The following is a 7,197-nucleotide window of genomic DNA, read 5'->3' as shown; positions in this document are numbered from 1 at the left end:
GGGAGAGGCCACAACAGTGGGAGGCCCGCGTGCCGCAAAAAAAAAGAAAGGCAGGATATTCAGTTATCCTAGGTTATTTGCCACTTTTCATTTTTCTGTATTTTTTACCTTTTTCTCCTGCAATTTCACATTCCCTCCTACCCCCAGCCCCTGATAACCTCTAGTCTACTTTCTGTCTCTATGAATTTTCCTATTTTAGATATCTCATATAAGTGTAAGCATACATGTGTCCTTTGGTGTCTGTTTTATTTCATTTAGCATAATGTTTCAAGATTCCTCCATGTTATAGCACGTATGCATGCTTCCTTCCTTTTCATGGCTGAATAGTATCCTATTGTATGGATATATTACTATTTGTTTATCCATTCGTCTCTGTTGATGAACATTTAGGTTGTTTCCACTATTTGGCTATTGTGAATAATACCGCCCGCTATGAACATTTGTGTACAAGTACCTGAGTTCCTGTTTTCAGACCTTTTGGGTATATGCCTAGGAATGGAATTGTTGGGTCAAATGGTAATTTTATGTCTCTTTGAGAAACTGCCAAATTGTTTTCCATAGCAGCTACACCATTTTACATTTCCACCAGCAATGTGAGAGGGTTCCAATTTCCTCACATCTTCATCAACATTTGCTATCTTCCTTTTTTTATAATAGCCATCCTGAAAGGTATGAAGTGGTACCTGATTATAATTTTGATTTGCATTTCCCTAATGACTAATGATATTGAGATGTTGAGCATATTTTCATATGCTTATTTGCCATTTATATATCTCCTTTGGTGAAATGTTTATGCAAGTCCTTTGCCTATTTTTTAAAATAAATTTATTTATTTTTGGCTGTGTTGACTCTTTGTTGCTGCATGCAGGCTTTCTCTAGTTGAGGTGAGCGGGGGCTACTCTTCATTGCAGTGCACAGGCTTCTCATTGCAGTGGTTTCTCTTGTTGCGGAGCATGGACTGTAGGCATGCAGGCTTCAGTAGCTGTGGCACGTGGGCTCAGTAGTTGTGGCTCGCGGGCTCTAGAGCACAGGCTCAGTAGTTGTGGCACACGGGCTTAGTTGCTCCGCGGCATGTGGGATCTTCCCGGACCAGGGCTTAAACCCGCGTCCCTGACATTGGCAGGCAGATTCTTAACCACTGTGCCACCAGGGAAGTCCCTTGGCCTATTTTTTAACTGGTTTGTTTGCCTTTTTGTCGTTGAATTGTAGGAGTTCTTTATATATTCTGGATATTAAACCCTTATCAGATATGTCATTTGCAAATATATTTTCTGTGGCTCTTCATCCTCTCGATAGTATTCTTTGATGTACAGGTTTTTTATTTTAATGAAGTCCAACCTCTATTTTTTTTTAGTCAAGAAAAATATAAGATTATGTTTATGAACAATTTTTAATGATATGGGCAAAGCAGAAACCAAAATTGTACTTATATGATTGAACTATGTAAAAATAAGTGGTAGTTAGATAATCTGGGAGACTTAACTATTCCAGGAAGATTGAGAATCAGAGTCAATATATAGAAAATACTTATGTCATTCTCCATCAGTCAGGTTGAACAGTGGTGGCTGCTTTCTCTCTTTCTTCCCCGCAGCAGCTTTCCAAAGAGAGACATGCCTGCTGCTCTATGGGGACTGAGCCCTGAAAATTGAGCTTCCTCTAGCACCCAGGCCTGGTTTATAGGGCTCCAAACAGCTCTCTCTTTCACCCACTCCCCTTACCAGGACTGTGACTATGGCTGTTTTAAAGACTTGTTAAGAACTCAGGAAAGACCGAAAGAGTGGCAGAGAGAAGAGCGAAGTCCTTTCTTCTTTTGAATAAGCTAAGACATCTCTAGCTTCCAGAACAAAAGGATACAACTTCAAATGCAGCTATATGGATTTAGGTTAGACAGCTGGTAGAACCTGATAATAAGGCAAGGTAGACAGCTCCTAGGAAGCTTTTTAAAATGCAGTGGTTTCTAAGCCCTGTTCCTGTCCCCACAGAATTACACTGTTTCAGGAGAGAACTGAAAGGAAATGCTTTGTGATTGCAATCTTCCCTCCTGTGCCCCATGGGACATGGGATACTTCTGTCTCCTGCAGCTGCAACACCAGTGGTCTGGTCAGAACAAACAAGGTTTTCTTTTTGGAATACTCAGGAGCCCTGGAGTGAGAGTGTGAGACATGGCATCCTAAATGCTAGAAAGGGAAGGGACTTGACAGGTCTACTCTACCTCCTATATTAGTCAGTGTGGGGGCGTTAGGGGACCCAATAAATAACAGCCCTCCTCCCCACCCAAGTTTTGAACCAATTGAGAAAACCAATAGATGGAGATCCAAAGGTCAGCTTTGTTGCTGATAAGACACAGACTGGAGGATATGGCTTAGACGTGAGGCCAAGTAGGCTTGCTTACACTGTTCCCAGAATAAATGTACCATTGAGTTATAGACAGGGCTGGAAAAACTGCAGGCCTCATCTTATGGGGCTCTACCTCCGTAAAACTTGTAGCACATAGAGGAACACAGAATAACTGCCCCTTTTAGTCAGGCTGACTCCCAAAGAAAACAAAGGAAGGAGTTAAACAGAGCATGCCCACATCATTCTTCCAAACTCAAGTGGAGAGCCAAGTAGAAGTCATACCTTCTTTGTGGAGAAGGGTGAATAAGGGATGCGGAGAGAGGCTAGGAGCCTTACTCTGGTGATCTTCAAATTTCAGTGGGCATCAGAATCACCTGCAGAGCTTATTACGACACAGATTTCTGGGCTCCACCCCCAGAACCCTGATTCACTGGGTCTCTGGCATGGTCTGATAAGTCTTATTTTTTAACAAGTTCCCTGGTGATGCTGTGATGCTGCTTATCTTGGGACCACACTTTGAGAACCAGTGCTCAAAGAGAATCTCTCCACTTGGAAATATAAGGAGGAATAAATGATTCCCTCGACCATAAGGACTTGTTTGGTTGCCGGTGACAGAAACCCAACTCAAACTGAAATAAAAAGAATTTATTGGTTCATGTAACTAAATGATACAGCTGTTGATCTAACTTTAAGGACAGCTAGACTCAGAGACTCAGATGGTATCGTCAGGGTCTTTCACTCTCTGTATCTCTCAGCTGTGTTTGTCCTACATGACTCAAGTCTCAAGCGGGATTTGCCCTGGGGTTGGCAAGATGGCTCCACTTATTTCTCTTCCCCTGAGTCAGTGTTTCTCAAACTTCAGCATGAATCAGAATCACCTGGAGGGCTTGTTAAAACACAGATTGCTGGGCTCCAACCCAGGAGTTTCTGATTCAGTAGGTCCTGGGTAAAGCCCAAGAATTGGCAGTTCTAACAAATTCTCAGGTGATAATACTGATGCTATCTGAAGAATGGAGAATGGATGCTGGAAAGACTCAAACAATAGATGTTCACTACTCTTTGTTTTACAGATCAAGAAACGGAGAGGTTACGTGGCTGGTCAGTTTTATCCCATTTAGAAGAGAACAGTTTTTCCAAGGATACATTGGTTTTGAAACAAGAAAATCTGACATCAGATAAGTCAGAAAGAGAAGGACAAATACCGTATGCTAACACATATATATGGAATTTAAGAAAAAAAAATGTTATGAAGAACCTAGGGGTAAAACAGGAATAAAGACAGAGACCTACTGGAGAACAGACTTGAGGATATGGGGAGGGGGAAGGGTGAGGTGTGTTAGGGCGAGAGAGAGACATGGACATATATATACTAACAAACGTAAGGTAGATAGCCAGTGGGAAGCAGCCGCATGGCACAGGGAAACCGGCTCGGTTCTTTGTGGCTGTCTGGAGAGGTGGGATAGGGAGGGTGGGAGGGAGGGAGACAAAGAGGGAAGAGATATGGGAACTGGAGGGGTGGGATAGGGAGGGTGGGAGGGAGGGAGACAAAGAGGGAAGAGATATGGGAACATATATATATGTATAACTGACTCACTGTGTTATAAAGCAGAAACTAACACACCATTGTAAAGCAATTATACCCCAATAAAGATGTTTAAAAAAAAAAAAAAAAATCCCTACTGATAAACTGAGTAGTTTAGGGCAGGTTACTAAACCTCTTAAGTCCTCTCTTTATTGTTTTAAAACATTCATACAAGGAGATACTATGCAGAAAAAAAAAAAAAAGGAATTCATACTAACTTGGAACAATCTTCAAGATTTACTTAAATGAAATAACGGACAGTATGTATAATACACCACCATTTGTGTATATAAATGTGTAGTTAGTTGTATCATTGACTTTTTTATTTCTAGAAGGATAAACAAACTGGGAGACTATTCTTGTATTATCTATTCAGAAAAACAAATTAATTAGTTAAAAACTTCTTTAAAATGAATGTGGAAAAAGAGTTTTACACTCTGAAAATTATTTATTACTCATTTCAGAAACACATTTATTTTTAGAGTTAGATACTGTAACTACAAACACTACAAATTGCAATATGTCCAGAAAATGTTTATCAACAACCACCTAGAGCTTTAAAATGTATAAACAATGTGTTAATTAGCCAGGGAGATATTTAAAAATAAAGAAGGAAATGAAAGACAGGGAAGGTACTGAAGAACCCAAAGTCACACTTGGGGATTTTGAAGCTCTCTTTATAAATAACATCTCCCCTGTCCTTCAAACTTGCTATGAGCTGGGAGCTTTATATGCACATTCTCTTGTGTTCACTGCAGCTACTATCACCCTAGTTTTACAGATGAGGAGACTTAGGCTTGAGGAACTGAAGGGACTGGTTAAGGGCCACATAAGTAGAACCTGAATTTGATCCCAGGTCTGTCTGACCCCAGGGAAAGATATATGCCAACATCCTCTCAGTGCTACCTATTAAAGATGCAAACCTTGATAAAAGCTTTGAAAAAAGGAATCATATTTTAGAGTCATAATACCCCAAGGTCCAGGCTTGAAAGTACCCTAGTGAGTAATAGGGAAAGCCATTTCCTCTTTGGCCTTTCTGCACAGATTGTTGATTCATACCTTTCTGTGACTGGAGCATGCCAGCAACTGGGGCCATACTACAGGGCAGGAATGTATTAAAACTAATTTGGAAAATATTTTTTGACAAACAATTAATTTTGCCTTCTCAGTCCTTCACACAGTGCCTGGCACATAGAAGTTTCTGATAAAATACTTGTTGAGTGAATGAATGAACCAATAACTGGACAGCATAGTGTGAAGTGATGCAAGGAAGTCCAAAGGGTAAAATACAGTTCCAAGTTATAACTCAGTTGAGGAGACAAGACAAAAATACCGCAATATTTAGGTAAGAGTAGAAGACAGGCCTAAAAGTAAGGCCTCAGTGCCCAAGGAAGCCTGAGCTATAGGAAATCAGAGGTGGGAAACAGCCCTTTAGGCTGATGTGATGGGAAGATGACATATATAGATAAGCAGAGACAAAGGGCGCTCTGGAGAAGACAATTTTTAGTGGAGATGTGGGATAAGCCCAATATCTCGATGCACGGGAAAGAAGCACAAGATTTGGAATTAGATAAGACCAGGGTTCGAATCCCACATCTACCTTTTATTGATGGGTACAATTACTCAACCCCTCTAATAAAGATAATAATGGGGCTTCAGGACCAGGCAGAGACATTCAGACAATACAGCCCCCACTGGTGACCATTTTAGATGACTGGTCTTCAGGATCTTGTCCTTCCTTGAATGCTTGCCTGAAGCCAGACCAGAGGGAAGGAAGACTATGAATAGCAGAAAGGAAAGATACTTTCCTCTAGGCCCCTGAGATCCCCCAGACCTGGAGCCAACTGGAGAATGAATGGGAATTGGCGTTCTCAATGGACAGACTCAAGCTGGATGGAGCAGTTGTAGCAGAAGGAGATCCCCCATTGCTGCTCCTTGACATCATCTGAGCCTCTGCCAGTCAGTTCCCCAGCCCCAGGGGTCACCAAGCCAAGCTCCAGGCCTGAGACACCCAAACCCTCTCCTGCACTGGACCTCCATTTCTTTTCCTTGTCATCTTGCCCTTCGAGTCTTTACTTCTTTTTTTTTTCACTCTTTTTTTTTTTTTTTTTTTAATTAAAGCAAGTTGATTTACAATGTTGTATTAGTTTCTGGTATACAGCAAAGTGACTCAGTTATATATATATATATATATATATATATATATATGTGTGTGTGTGTGTATATACATATTTTTTTCATATTCTTTTCCATTATGGTTTATTACAGGATATTGAATATAGTTCCCTGTGCTATACAGTAGGACCTTGTCGTTTACCTATTTTGTATATAATACTGTGTATCTGCTAATTCCAAACTCCTAATTATCCCTCCCCCACCCCCTTTCCCCTTTGGTAAACATAAGTTTGTTTTCCATGTCTGTCTATTACTGTTTTGTTCTTTTGTGTCATATTTTAGATTCCACATATAAGTGATATATGGTATTAGTCTTTCTCTTCCTGACTTACTTCACTTAGCATGATAATTTCTAGGTCCACCCATGTTACTGCAAATGGCATTATTTCATTCTTTTTTATAGCTGAGTAGTATTCCATCACATATATATATCTATATATCTATATATATATCTTCTTTATCAATTCATCTGTAGATGAACATTTAGGTTGCTTCCATGTCTTGGCTATTGTAAATAGTGCTGCTATGAACACCGGGATGCATGTAACTTTTTGAAGTATAGGTTTCTCTGGATATATGCCCAGGAGTGGGATTGCTGGGTCATGCAGCAACTCTATTTTCAGGTTTTTAAGGAACCTCCATACTGTTTTCCATGGCGGTTGCACCAATTTACATTCCCACCAACAGTGTAGGAGGGTTCTCTTTTCTCTACACCCTCTCCAGCATCTGTTATTTGTAGACTTTAATGATGGCCATTCTGCCTGGTGTGAGGTGATACCTCATTGTAGTTTTGATTTGCATTTCTCTAATAATTAGGGATGTTGAGCATCTTTTCACATGTCTATTGGCCATCTGTATGACTTCTTTGGAGAAATGTCTATTTAGGTCTTCTGTCATTCTTTGATTGGGTTATTTTTTTGTTATTGAGTTGTATGAGCTGTTTATATATTTTGGAAATTAAACCCTTGTTGGTTGCATTGTTTGCAGGTATTTTCTCCCAGTCCGTTGGTTGTCTTTTTGTTTTGTGTATGATTTCCTTTGCTGTGCAAAAGCTTATTAGTTTGATTAGGCCCCATTTGTTTATTTTTGCTTTTATTTCTATT

The sequence above is a fragment of the Lipotes vexillifer genome, unplaced genomic scaffold (assembly GCF_000442215.2).
Source record: "Lipotes vexillifer unplaced genomic scaffold, Lipotes_vexillifer_v1.1 scaffold1762, whole genome shotgun sequence".
Classification (NCBI taxonomy): Eukaryota; Metazoa; Chordata; class Mammalia; order Artiodactyla; family Lipotidae; genus Lipotes; species Lipotes vexillifer.
The sequence above is the reverse complement of the archived record's forward strand: the minus strand, read 5'-3'. Positions refer to the sequence as shown.